The following is a 15,355-nucleotide window of genomic DNA, read 5'->3' on the forward strand; positions in this document are numbered from 1 at the left end:
AGTTCATGAAAAGTGACAAGGGCCTGATAGATCCTTCTCCGGGTCATCATAAAGCAACTGTTTTTCTTGTCTCAGCAACGAATGGCAAATGAATCATGATCCCATTGATGTGTGGGAAAGAGTCTCATTTTGTAACTAGAGAAAACTTTTTACAAATTCAACACTGAATCATTAAAAAATGCAGATTAGACACCTGAAAATATTTCACAGAATAACACGCTTCCTTTTTCTTTTTTAAGAAAATGTGTATTTAAAAGCAGATTTTAAGTACATACATTTAAAAATAAAATTAGCCACTAAAGTATTCCAGAAAAACTATTAGGAAAAAAATTTTACTTCTTAGGAAAATAGGTCACTGATATTTGATTTTACTATGTAAACAAAATGTGCAATACTTAATAGTTCAAATAATTTCTCATCGCTAATAGTTTGTCTCTTTAAGTAGAAGCAGAAGCTGTCCCTTTGATTGAACTACTTGATTTGTAGCAAACTTTGTTGCTCATTGAATTACACCTCTAGTATGACCTTGTCCCTTTACCAGATTAGGGAAAGCTCTAAATAGTCTCAATGATTTAATATGTTGCTTAAATACAAATTATTTTCCCATGGTCCTCTATTATTGCCCAGAATTATATCAGACATAGTTTTACACTGTTTCTATTGGTGACAAAAAACTACTCTGTTCCTATTTGTGTAGTAAAGGGATTTTATAGTAAAGGATTATGTTTTGTGATAAGAAAATTGTGTTCAATTCAAAGGACAGGGGCTATAGCCTTGGTAATGTTCTTAGAATCCAGATTCTCTGGATATACAATTCATGATTTAAGATAATATAAGGAATTAGCAGCAGCATTTGGCTAGAAAAACTGCCTCATTGAGTAACTACAAATGGGAATCATCAATATGGCTCCACTGCTGTCAAAACTGCGGCTTCTTCCAAGGACTGATACATAATGGAGCCTAGCCTTGACTATTCCTTAAAACACTTTTCCAGGGGCTTCCCTGGTGACACAGTGGTTGAGAGTCCGCCTGCCGATGCAGGGGACACAGGTTCGTGTCCCAGTCTGGGAAGATCTCACATGCTGTGGAGGGGCTGGGCCCATGAGCCATGGCCACTGAGCCTGCATGTCCAGAGCCTGTGCTCTGCAACAGGGGGTGGGTGGGGGGCCACAGCAGTGAGAGGCCCACGTACCACAAAACAACAACAACACACACACACACACAAAAACACACATTTCCAGTGAGAGAAGCTGAAACCCAATAGGTAAATATAAATCATAGAATGAATAAAGACAAATAATAAAAGATCAGAGTGAGCATCTCCTACAGGAGACAACAGGAAAGAAATGACAGAAAGTACTTTTTAAAAAAAATAACAGAAATCTTACCTAAAAGTTGAAGTTCAAAATTCTAGATAATAGGAATCTCAGAAGAAGAAAATGCAAATAAAAATGGAGAAATATTTGAAGAAAAATTGATATAAATTTCCAGGAGTATAGACAGAAAAACATGTATAGAGTGTCAAATATTACGAATTACAAAAAAATTTAAACACATTATAGTAAAATTTGAGGAACAATTGTACATGAGTTTTATCAACATAAACACTGAAAGCAGGAGGGCAATTGAATAGCAATTTTAATGTCTTGATTTGAAAGGATGTTGAACTTATAATTTATATCCAGAAAATTATTTAATTTAATGTAATATTACAATAAAACATTATCAAAATGCAATTATCAGAGATTTGTCACCAAGATACATAATTAAAATACTTTTAGAAGAGGTACTTTTAACTAGAGAGATAAATCCAGATGATGGCACAGACATGTTAGGGTAAGAATTGTGTAATAGCTTGTTAGAGTCTAGGATGAGGAAAATGAAAAGAAAGCATTTCCACTCTAAACTTGGACTAAAATTGTGGACAATATTAACATAATGCAGTGAGGACAGAACTTATATTCATGGGAGGGCTTATGTAGAGGTAGCATTTTGTGTAAGTATATATTAGGATGGATCTTAAGCTAAAAATCAAAGATAAAAGAAAGAAAAAGAACTTTTAAATAAGCAGAAGAAATTGTATTCAATTTAAATCAATAAAAGAGAACAAAATAAAAAGAGACAGCAATAAAAGGAAAATAATATAATAGAAGAATCAAATCTTAACATATTGAATGCAGAAATACATGAACTAAAAGCACTGAGTTATCGGTAAACATTTGTAGTCAGAGTAATTCACATTGAAACAAGGAAATTTTACTTTAGATTTATTAGGTTAAAATTATAAAGTGAGATAATGTCAAGCACCAGCAGGAAGGGGGGATATAAAATATCTCATCCTCTCTAAGAGGGACAATAGATTAGGGCATCCATCAAGAAGTCATTCTGGCATAGTTTAATTCAAATTAAATAAAACATACCCTATGAACCAACAGTTACAGTCCTGGGCATTTACCCCAGGGAAATCTTATAGGTTTATTAGGAGTCATGTTCCAGAATGTTCATTGGCACATTAACTGTGGTCAAAATTTGGAGATCATATCTGTAACCATAACATACCAAATAAATATATGAAATGTGGTATGTATACCACATGTTCTTATGGAACAACAACAAAAATGTACAAATAAAAAATAAGTTGTAAATTTACTAATATTAATGGACTTTGAAAACAATGCTTACTTTTAAAAAATGAGAGACTTTAATACAGAAAATAATGCTGTTTATGTAAATAAAATAGACACAAAACACTGGCATATATTTTTCAAAAACATCTAAACATAAAAAGTATAAGAAACATATTAGAAATATTATTGGAGAGACAGATTTGGAGTGGGTTGGAGGAATGGAGCTTTAAATAAACAAACCAAGGTGAGTAGACAGGTCAATAGTGAAGAAGGGCTTTGAACTTCAGGAATATAATTAAATCTATTTTGCTCCTAAACTAAAGATATAATAAATATGATAAACAGAGGAATTAGGCATATGGAGATACAAATTACCTTTATAACAGTTAAAGATGATTTTGGAAAATATGACTTTAAGATAGTAAAGTGGGATTTCTAATACTTCATACTCAAATTCAATTCACAGTCATTGACAGTGTTGAGCATATATGGGTTGACACTGTGGGGATCTGAACTTATATGGAATGCAGGTGCAGTGTAGATGTGTGTTTCCTTTAGTTAAGTGTATATCAAAAGGAAGAAAAAAGAGTAGCTGATCCAAGAATGTTATGCTCCTTCTCTCCAGCTAAGTTCTTAGAAAGATGGCAAGTGTGAGTTGCCTTATCGATGATCCTCCATAAAAAGTGGAGAACATGCCCCTCTCAGACAACTATAAATATCAACCTGTCCTTCAGATCTGTCCTCTGAGAAGTGAAGCAGCCACCACCCAAATAGCTACTGATAGTGACAATTTGATTTCTGCCACCTTATGTTATTAAATGTTACATCAGAATAGACCATCCAAATATATGCCAAAAAGGAAAACAAAGTTATGACAGCATTGGATCAGTAAAAATTCTGTAAACTAAAGGAAAGAGAACTTTGTCTTGAAGACACAAATGGAGACCATAAATTTGAAAATAATTTACATGACAAACAACAATTTAGAAGAGAATCGGAGTCATTAAAATAGATTCTATTGTGAGGAACAGATATGAATGGGCTGAGATTAAAGCAGAGATGAAAATAGACTGGTTAAAATAAGTAAAAACAATGACAACACAAATTCTTCACTGAAGACAGCTAACCACAAAAGATAATAATAAAGAATATCAAGTGAATGGTGATGAAAAATACTACCCAAATGTAGAAGAGGTTAAAAGTAAGAGGAGGCTTATGAATTTGAAAAAAATGTGACACAATGACAAAACATTGCTACCTTTAAACATGTAAAGAATGCCAATAAAGCATTAAAAATATTAGCTGAAACATTGAAAAGAAAAATGCAGACCAGTCTCAAAATTAGAAATGTAGTATATTACAATAAAAAATATTACAATAAATACACAAAATTTAACTTTATATATAAACAAAGTAAATGAAATTAATATGAAGTACAAAATTTACCCATAAAATAAAGAAAGCTTTTAAAATAATAATCAAGTAGAGTAAGAGTTTGGTTCATTTGTAAATATCAGTTTATATTAATACACATTTTCTGAATTGCAATTTGATTCTATTTTTTAAAAACCACTAAGATTTATGTTCTTTGATCATTTATGTGTAGGGAGCCTAGGATAAAGTTACAATTAGTGAAAAACTATACATGTATAAAGATGCTTACTGCAGCATAATGTATAAAGTAAGGAATAGTAACACCAATATATTCAGAAATAGCTTATTGATGTGATAAATTATTATGCACTCATTTAAAAAATATATTCAAAAACTATTAAATGGTATGAAATTTTTCACAATGAAAAAATATAATGGAAATAAAGTATAATGTATATGTTTTTATCTCAATCTCCTAGAGTAATTTTGTAAGATATTGTAATATATGTGATATTAATCAATAAATGAGTATAAAAAGATGTGTAAAAAAGTGATTCCTGCTAAGTGATGAAATCAATGGCGATTTATATTTCATCTTTATGGTTTTGTTATTCTCATATCATCTTCCTTGACCTTATATTATTTTTATTAATGAGAAAAAGTCTATCGAATGTAAAGGTAAAGATTATAGAATACAAGTTAGAAGAGATAATTTCCTTGAACGTGTTGATTTTGAGTTGCATAAAGAATTCCAGAAAATATATTTACTTGGAATTTAGAAATGTTGGTTTGAGTTATAGAGGTCTAGAAGGATTCATTTATCAGTAATCCACATCAAGGGTAGCTGAAACAGAGTGAGTGATCATATGAAGGGAGTTTATAGACAATGACAGAAGTTGAATATGTATGCACCCTGGGGAATCCCAACTTATAATGAAAAGTAAATTTGCAAATATCATTAGATTTCACTGTTAGAACTTGTCTCTTTTTGTTTTCTCTCACCATTATACTTTTTATACAAATAAAGCAAACACTGTTAAATCTAAATGGTTAAAATGGGAAGTAAAAAAGGAGGCCAATTCTCTGGACAAGAAATGGAAATACACTGAGAAGCTGTAAAGTTTTTTGCAAATATGCACAGGTTTTCAGCAGTATGTAAAACTTCTCATGCTCAAAGTTGCATATTGCATCCATTATTTCCATTCAGGTCCTTAACTAGGAGCATTCAAATACAAATTTTTAATATTGCCTTGTAGACTGCTCTCAAGTAGCATTTTATAAATGCACAGTAGTGAGAGAAGAAATTATCAACAAATATTTAGCTCTATTAAAGGATATGAAGATCAATAATAATGCCTTTGATTCCATTCCACTCAATAATAATTGCACTGGTTACAAAAACCATCCATCCATATGGCACTTATATTTGTATCAGCTGATTATGGAGTCTCAAGCCTTCAATATTTACTACAGACATTTGTAACAAGTTGTTAATAAAACTAACAAGTAAATTCAGAGACTTAGGTTTGCTCCTACATTTATCTTTATATCACTTCCAAACAGTTAAAATCCAATCATTGTCAATGCCCAGGAAGCTAAGCTATTTATGTGTTGGACAAGGGAAAGTCATAGTGAAGGAAAATGACATTTATAGAATGTTTCATATGTTACAGACAAACCAAGAAGTTATTTATCATCATTATCTCATTAATCCAGAAAAGTCCTTTGTGAATTTGATAAAATTATTTCTCTTTTATAAATGTAGAAAATGGATAGATTTGATAGATTCCCTGACAACCAACACACCGGAGCTAATAAGTGCTGGAGCTTACTTAAGGATTTGACAATTTCCTAGAGATTAAAATTTTTGTAAAAACTGAGAAACTAATTCTAAAATTTAATTAGAAATGTGAATAGAATAGTCAAAACAACCTTGCAAAAATAAATTTAGAAATTTTAACATATCTAATTTCATTAGTTAATCTATAGCAATCAAGAGAATGTGGTGTTGGCCTAGGGACAGACATATAGATCAATGGAACAGAATGTAAAGTTCAAAAACAGACCCACAGACAATGATTTTCAACAAAAGCTACAGGGCAATCTTTAAAATGGATTTTGCTAAAATCATTAGATTGCTATATGGAAAAACTAAACCTCAAATTTTACCTCACTCCGTAGAAATTACTTTGACATGAATAATAGACCTAAACCTAAGAGCTAAAACTATTTTAAAAATCTAGGAAAAAAAGAGGAGAAAACTTTTGTGTCCTTGGATTAGGCAAAAATTTCCTAGGGCACAAGAAGTCTGAACATTTAACAACAATAGCTGTAGATAGATGATAGATAGATAAATAGATAGATAGGTAGGTAGATACATAGATAAAAATTGAAAGTCATCCAAATTAAAAAGTTTGCTCATCAGATGACATGTTAAGAAAATGAAAAGGCAAGCTACAGACTGGAGAAAATATTTGCAAAACATATTTCATAAAGGACTTATCTAGAATGTTAAAAATGAATGCTTACAACTCAATAGTAACTGAATAGAATATTAATATTAAAAACTGAGCAAAAGATTTGAAGAATCACTTCACCAAAAAATGACAAATAAGCATGTGAAAGAATTCTTGACATCATTTGTTATGGGAAAATTCAAATAAAAACATCAATGAGATACAACTACACAGGATTGTAAAGGTTAAAATTTTAAAAGAGTGACAATATATGAGTTGGCAAGAAAGTGGAGCAACTGCAACTTTCATATGTTGCTGATAGAAATGCAAAATGGCACACCTACTTTAGAACAGTTTGGTGGTTTCACAAAAAATTAAACACATACTCACTATGCAACCAAGAAATCTCACTCTTAGGATTATACATAGAAAAAAGAAAATATATGTCCACACAGAGAATTAAACACAAATCCTCTTAGAAGCTTCATTCGTAATAACTAAAACTTGGAACAGTTAAAATGCTTATCAATTCTGAATTAATAACCAAAGATGGGTATAATGGAGTATACCACTATTACTTAGTAATAAAAGGAAACAAACTAGTTATTTATACAGAAACATGCATGGATCGCAAAAGAAAAGGAACATAGACGTAAAGGAACACTTAATGTTTCTGTTTAAAATGTTTCTATAACATTTTAAAAAGGCAGCACAATTAGGACAGGAATCAGATCTGTGGTTTCAAGGGACCAGGATTAGAGGAAGAGATTAATTGCACAGTGGCATGAGGAAACAAATGTTCTATATGTCAATGGTCAAGGTAGTTACATAAATAAACACATTTGTCAAAACTCATTGACTTGAGAACTTTAGATCAGTGGATTATATTGCATGTCAATTATACCACAGTAAAGTTGAATTTACAAGAACTGGATTTGGCTAGTTCTGGAATCCATACTCTATGTATGCTAATAATCCTAATATAGTCATATCATTAGTCATGTCCTAAAATGTGCAAAAAATATTTTGTGTTTAATTTTAGTAACTGGGGTTTGTCTATTGACACACTACCTATAGATTTAATTAGAATATGAATGGCCTTATGTGTATTCTGCAAGCACAGGTGTTTCCTGATTCTGATCTACCTGGCATATCTTTTAAATTAGCAAATGTGGTGGTTTAAAACTTTTTTTTTTTTAATTGTTTCAGCCACAGGTAATCTTTGTAGTTAAATGAGTCTTGGGATATAATGGTGACAATCATTCCAAGCTTGATTTTGTCCATGTCACACATCTATCTAACTATGAATTAAACTTTATGGAAAACATTAAAATTACTGCACTGCAGTTTATTGCTTTGACTGATAATTGGCATTGCTTTTGGTTACTTGACTTGAAAACTGAATCTATCGTGATTGATGAGTAATACCTGGATAAATATCAAATAATGTATTAGTTTATAATTTTTATTTTTTATGAATTCATATAAGGACATCAGAGAAGAAAATATTGAAAATAATGAATTTTAAATAATATTTACAATTTAAGACTCAGTTAACAAAACATCTAAATTTAATTAAATGGAATTCACATTTTAATAAATACATGTATAATTTAGTACCTGTGGTATTCAGAAAAAAAGATGGTTATGCTCTGTTTTAAATGTATATATGACCCAGTAATCCCACTACAGGGCATATACCCTGAGAAAACCATAATTCAAAAAGAGTCATGTACCAAAATGCTCATTGCAGCTGTATTTACAATAGCCAGGACATGGAAGCAACCTAAGTGTCCATCAACAGATGAATGGATAAAGAAGATGTGGCACATATATACAATGGAATATTACTCTGCCATAAAAAGAAACAAAATAGAGTTATTTGTAGTGAGGTGGATGGACCTAGAGTCTGTCATACAGAGTGAAATAAGTCAGAAAGAGAAAAACAAATACTGTATGCTAACACATATATATGGAATCTAAGGAAAAAAAAAAAAGGTCATGAAGAACCTAGGGGCATGATGGGAATAAAGACACAGACCTACTAGAGAATGGGCTTGAGGATATGGGGAAGGGGAAGGATAAGCTGTGACATAGTGAGAGAGTGGCATGGACATATATACACTACCAAACATAAAACAGTGGCATGGGCTTCCCTGGTGGCGCAGTGGTTGAGAGTCTGCTGCCGATGCAGGGGACACGGGTTCGTGCCCCGGTCCAGGAGGATCCCACATGCTGCGGAGCGGCTGGGCCCGTGAGCCATGGCCGCTGGGCCTGCGCATCCGGAGCCTGTGTTCCGCAACGGGAGAGACCACAACAGTGAGGCCCGCGAACAGCAAAAAAAAACAAAAAAAAACAAAAAAAAAACAGTGGCATGGACATATATACACTACCAAACATAAAACAGATAGCTAGTGGGAAGCAGCCGCATAGCACAGGGAGATCAGCTCGGTGGTTTGTGACCACCTAGAGGGGTGGGATAGGGATGTTGGGAGGGAGGGAGACACAAGAGGGAAGAGATATGGGAACATATGCATATGTATAATGGATTCACTTTGTTATAAAGCAGAAACTAACACACCATTGTAAAGCAATTATGCTCCAATAGAGATGTTAAAAATAAATAAATAAATAAATGTCTATAGAAACTGCTATCTGACTTTGCTAAAAGATGAAGTACAAAAAGGAACTAATACTTACTTAGTGCCTTTTATGGGCCAGTTGTTTTCAGTTCTAGTCATTCATTTATTCATTCAGCAAGCCCTCACTAATTATAAGAGATTATGATGGATGCTGTGCCTTCAGTGATCTTCAAGATTGACATTACATTTTCTGGTCCAGGATAGTAGACTGAGCATATGCTTAACTGTTTATGGAAGGACTGCAATAGACAAAAATATTTGACCTAAAAGCACTGTAAATAAGAAGGTACAAATAAGAGTATTTACCAGAGACTGCTAGATCTCACCTAATGTCCCATCATTTTTCTAATTTTTAGTGGGTCCACTGTTGCACAGAATCAGGGTTACATTTATCAGTTCTTTTTGTAGTCAGTTATAAATATTTGGCAAAATTTTACTAATGGGCCTGTAAGCCAGCTTCTTGGAAATGTCTTCATAGTGTCCTCCTTTTCGATGACTGGAACAATAGAAGTAGCCCAATGCCCCTCCCCTTTTATGTAGCACTAATGTGAGAGTATTTTAGAAGTTCAACCTCAATACTGCACTGATTTCCCATCTGTGAGTGACTTTCTTCATAGTTCCCTCAGCCCCTACTCCTGTTTGTATACTCAAAATCCTATTCTTGCTGAGGTTCCCTAAGCCTAGTAGGCAACTAATGGTGTTTAGCACATGCTACCCCCAAATATTTTACCTTAAGAAGTTCTCTCCCTGACCTTCTCCTGTTCTTCTCCCTTGAAGAATGTCATGAAGCCTTCACACAAGAGTTGCCCTCTCTGTACCCAGAGGAAAGGTACATCCTTGTTTCCAAGACAACTGTACATTGAGAAGCATCCAAATGAACAGGCCTTGCTACGTTTCCCCAGTTTATGAGACTTAACTCATACTCTTTGTCCTATCATATCTTTCTGTGGCTTTCCACTCTTCATCAAACCTAGCATAAAATACACAGGATTAACCTTTTTTTCTCTTTATATTCATTACCTTAGAAAAGATTTCGTGTCATGTAAAACTTCTATTAAACATGTGTATTCCTTCTTCCTGTTCATTTGTCTTTAATCTTCAGAACTGCCAACAATCATAGAGGGTAGGGGAAAACTTTATTTTTCCTTACAGTTTCTCCTTACACCACCCTCTTGGTTAAGTTCTATCAAGGCCAATAGAAACTTCTCTGACTCCACCTGGAACTGAGGAAACATAATATAATCAATACAGATATTAGGATTCCAGGCTGTGTCATTACCGTTCACTCTCCTTCCCTGAATTTATGGCCAGAATGATTCAGGCAGATAGCAGTGTCTATGTTCATGAGTACTTCTGATTAAAAAGAACACGTCAGAATTTTTAGGAATACTTTCACACACTTTTATTCCTCTTCTAATGATTCATTAAACATCTAGCTGGAAAGCAAGAGACCAGCATCCCTTCTTTGCAGGCTCCTCAAATATCTATGTTTCATTTTGTTTTAGTCTACTCAGTGGTATCCTGGAGGCAGCTTGTATTGACTACAGGGAGCAGATTCACTGTATCTCTTCCCCAAAACACATTCTGTGATGTTAAGTTGGTAGCTTGAAAAACCTGCCACAGTGTAAGTATTTATACCAAAGATATTTGCAAATACTCAAAAAGGTCTTTTTTTGAGAGACAGTTTACTAACACAATACTCAGTCTACACATTCAGTTTGTGGTGGAGAGGCCCTAGGTCTTCAAAATAAGATGATAAAACACTTATACATTTCTTTATTTCTGTAAACTCTGGTATTCTGATCATACATACTGGTTGGAAAAAGTGATGGGGTAAGAGTCAGAAGGCAAACATGGCCATCTTTTAGGAGGCTCTGTACTTGATATCTGTCAACTCTTCTAGCATAAAAGGAAAATGCTCAGTTTATGTATTGCTACAATTATAGCAACTATTATGGCTATGAAAGAGAGTGTATGCATTACTAATTTTTAAATTAAAAAAACAGTATCAAAACATTGGAGGTTTATGGAGGAGAATAAGAGAAATATATGTTTAGGTTCTTGATTTTCCTGAGGAATCAAAAGAGTTGTCTACAGATTCTGGACCACAAAAAACAACAATGATGAAAAAGCTAACAAAATAAAAATCTGAGTATATTATTGAAAGTTACAAAGATATTATAAATATAATTTTAAGTATAAATGTTAATTAAGACAGAGGAGGAGTTAGGCCAAGTTAAATTTTGATCTATTATTGTGAGAAGACAATTGCTAATGTCTTTTAAACAGCTCAAGAAACAATGACATAAGCTCATTATATACAGTTATGAGGTTATGAGGTTTTCTCCTAGAAAATATAAATAGTCTAAATAGTTCAATGTAATTTCCTTTGAGAGGTAAGATTGGATGTTGGGAATTTAGGAACACGTTATATTATGAGCACATTTGTATTATTAGATATTTTAAATATTTCATGTATTACTTTGGAAAAAAGATTTTTAAAGAGAGATTTATCCCTCCTATGTTGCTAGCAGTATATTGAGAAATATGTGCAATTAAATCAGAAATTTAAATATTACAAAAAAAAAGCTACATGAGTGAAGAACAACATGGATGGAAGACTAACCTGAGTTAAACGGTCAGGAATGGCTGCATAAAGGAAGTGATGTTTAAGCTCAAACTTCAACACTAGGTAGAACTTAAGTAAAATAGAGAAAAATTTCATTTTTTAATGGCTGAGTAGTATTCCATTGTATATATACACCACATCTTCTTCATCCATTCTTCTGTTGATGAACACTTAGGTTGCTTCCATGTCTTGGTAACTGTAAATAATGCTACTATGAACATTAGGGTGCATGTATCTTTTTGAATTAGTGTTTTTGTTCCGTTTTGTTTCTGATATACACCCAGGAGTGGAATTGCTGGGTTATATGGTAGTTCTATTTTTAGTTTTTTGAGAAACCTCCATACTCTTTTCCACAGTGGCTGCACAAATTTACATTCCTGCCAACAGTGAAGGAGGGTTACTTTTTCTGTCCATCCTCGTCAGCAATTGTTATTTGTGTTCTTTTTGGTGATAGCCTTTCTGACTGGTGTGAGGTGATATTTCATTGTGATTTTGATTTGCATCTCCCTGATTAATAGTGACGTTGAGCATCTTTTCATGTGCCTGTTGGCCATCTAAATTTCCTCTTTGGAAAACTGTCTATTCAGTTCTTCAGCCCATTTTTTAATGGTGTTGTTAGATCTTTTTGATGTTGAGTTGTATGATCTCTTTATATATATTGGATATTAACCCCTTATTGGTCATATCATTTGCAAATATTTTCTCCCATTCAGTAGGTTGCATTTTCATTTTGTTGATGGTTTCCTTTGATTTCAAAAGCTTTTAAGTTTAATTAGGTCCCATTTGTTTATTTTTTTAATTTTATTTCCTTTACTTTAGGAGAGAAATCTAAACAAATATTGCTGTGAGAATGTTCTGCCTATGTTTGCCTCTAGGAGTTTTATAGTATCTGGTCTTGCATTTAGGTCTTTAATCTATTTTTATAAACTATTGGGTATAAGAAAGGCTCAAGGATGAACTGTACAACACAACTGGGAATATAGCCAGTATTTTTTAATAACTGTAAATGGAAACTAACCTTTAAAAACTGTATAAAATAGACTTCCGGGTAAGATGGCGGAAGAGTAAGACGCGGAGATCACCTTCCTCCTCACGGATACACCAGAAATACAGCTACACGTGGAACAACTCCTACAGAACACCTACTGAACGCTGGCAGAAGACCCCAGACCTCCCAAAAGGCAAGAAACTCCCCACATACCTGGGTAGGGCAAAGCGGAGAGATTCCCGCACAGAGGATCGGTGCCGAGCGGCACTCACCAGCCCGAGAGGCTTGTCTGCTCGCCCGCCGGGGCGGGCGGCGCTGGAAGCTGAGGCTCGGGCTTCGGTCAGAGCGCAGGGAGAGGACTGGGGCTGGCGGCGAGAACTCAGCCTGAAGGGGGCTAATGTGCCACAGCTAGCCGGGAGGGAGTCCGGGAAAACTCTGGAGCTGCCGAAGAGGCAAGAGACTTGTTCTTCCCTCTTGGTTTCCTGCTGCGCGAGGAGAGGGGATTAAGAGCGCTGCTTAAAGGGGCTCCACAGACGGGCGCGAGTCGCGACTGAAAGCGCGGAGCCCAGTGACGGGCGTGGGACGCTGGGGCTGCTGCTGCTGCCGCCAAGAAGCCCGTGTGCGAGCGCAGGTCACTGTCCACACCGCCCTTCCGGGAGCCTGAGCAGCCCGCCACTGCCGGGGTCCCGGGATCCAGGGGCGGCTTCCCTGGGAGAACGCACGGCGCGCCTCGGGCTGGTGCAACGTCACGCCGACCTCTGCCGCTGCAGGCTCGCCCCGCACTCCGTGCCCCTCCCTCCCGCCCGGCCTGAGTGAGCCAGAGTTCCCGAAGAGGCTGCTCCTTTAACCCTTTCCTGTCTGAGCGAAGAACAGACGCCCTCCGGCGACCTACACGCAGAGGCGGGGCCAAATCCAAAGCTGAGACCCGGGAGCTGTGAGAACAAAGAAGAGAAAGGGAAACCTCTCCCAGCAGCCTCAGAAGCAGCGGATTAAAGCTCCACAATCAACTTGATGTACCCTGCATCTGTGGAATACATGAATAGACAACAAATCATCCCAAATTGAGGAGCCAGGAGTCAGTACTGTGCCTCTGAGGTGGGAGAGCCAACTTCAGGACACTGGTCCACAAGAGACCTCCCAGCTCCACATAATATCAAACGGCGAAAATCTTCCAGAGATCTCCATCTCAACACCAGCACCCAGCTTCACTCAACGACCAGCAAGCTACAGTGCTGGACACCCTATGCCAAACAACTAGCAAGACAGGAACACAACGCCACCCATTAGCAGAGAGGTGGCCTAAAATCATAAAAAGTCTGCAGACACCCCAAAACACACCACCAGACGTGGACCTGCCCACCAGAAAGACAAGATCCAGCCTCATCCACCAGAACACAGGCACTAGTCCCCTCGACCAGGAAACCTACACAACCCACTAAACCAACCTTAGCCACTGGGGACAGACACCAAAAACAACAGGAACTACGAACCTGCAGCCGGCAAAAAGGAGACCCCAAACACAGTAACATAAGCAAAATGAGAAGACAGAAAAACACACAGCAGGAGAAGGAGCAAGATAAAAACCCACCAGACCTAACAAATGAAGAGGTAATAGGCAGTCTATCTGAAAAAGAATTCAGAATAATGATAGTAAAGATGATCCAAAATCTTGGAAATAGAATAGACAAAATGCAAGAAACAGTTAACAAGGACCTAGTAGAACTAAAGATGAATCAAGCATCGATTAAAAACACAATAAATGAAATGAAAAATACTCTAGATGGGATCAATAGCAGAATAACTGAGGCAGAAGAACGGATAAGTGAGGTGGAAGATAAAATAGTGGAAATAACTAATGCAGAGCAAAATAAAGAGAAAAGAATGAAAAGAACAGAGGACAATATCAGAGACCTCTGGGACAACATTAAACGCACCAACATTCGAATTATAGGGGTTCCAGAAGAAGAAGAGAAAAAGAAAGGGACTGAGAAAATATTTGAAGAGATTATAGTTGAAAACTTCCCTAATATGGGAAAGGAAATAGTTAATCAAGTCCAAGAAGCACAGAGAGTCCCATACAGAATAAATCCAAGGAGAAATACGCCAAGACACATATTAATCAAACTGTCAAAAATTAAACACAAAGAAATCATATTAAAAGCAGCAAGGCAAAAACAACAAATAACACACAAGGGAATCCCCATCAGGATAACAGCTGATCTCTCAGCAGAAACTCTACAAGCCAGAAGGGAGTGGCAGGACATAATTAAAGTGATGAAGGAGAGAAACCTGCAACCAAGATTACTCTACCCAGCAAGGATCTCATTCAGATTTGATGGAGAAATTAAAACGTTTACAGACAAGCAAAAGCTGAGAGAGTTCAGCACCACCAAACCAGCTTTACAACAAATGCTAAAGGAACTTCTCTAGGCAAGAAACACAACAGAAGGAAAAGACCTACAATAACGAACCCAAAACAATTAAGAAAATGGGAATAGGAACATACATATCGATAATTACCTTAAATGTAAATGGACTAAACGCTCCCACCAAAAGACACAGATTGGCTGAATGGATACAAAAACAAGACCCATATATATGCTGTCTACAAGAGACCCACTTCAGACCTAGAGACACAT

Source organism: Hyperoodon ampullatus (assembly GCF_949752795.1).
Source record: "Hyperoodon ampullatus genome assembly, chromosome: 2".
Classification (NCBI taxonomy): Eukaryota; Metazoa; Chordata; class Mammalia; order Artiodactyla; family Ziphiidae; genus Hyperoodon; species Hyperoodon ampullatus.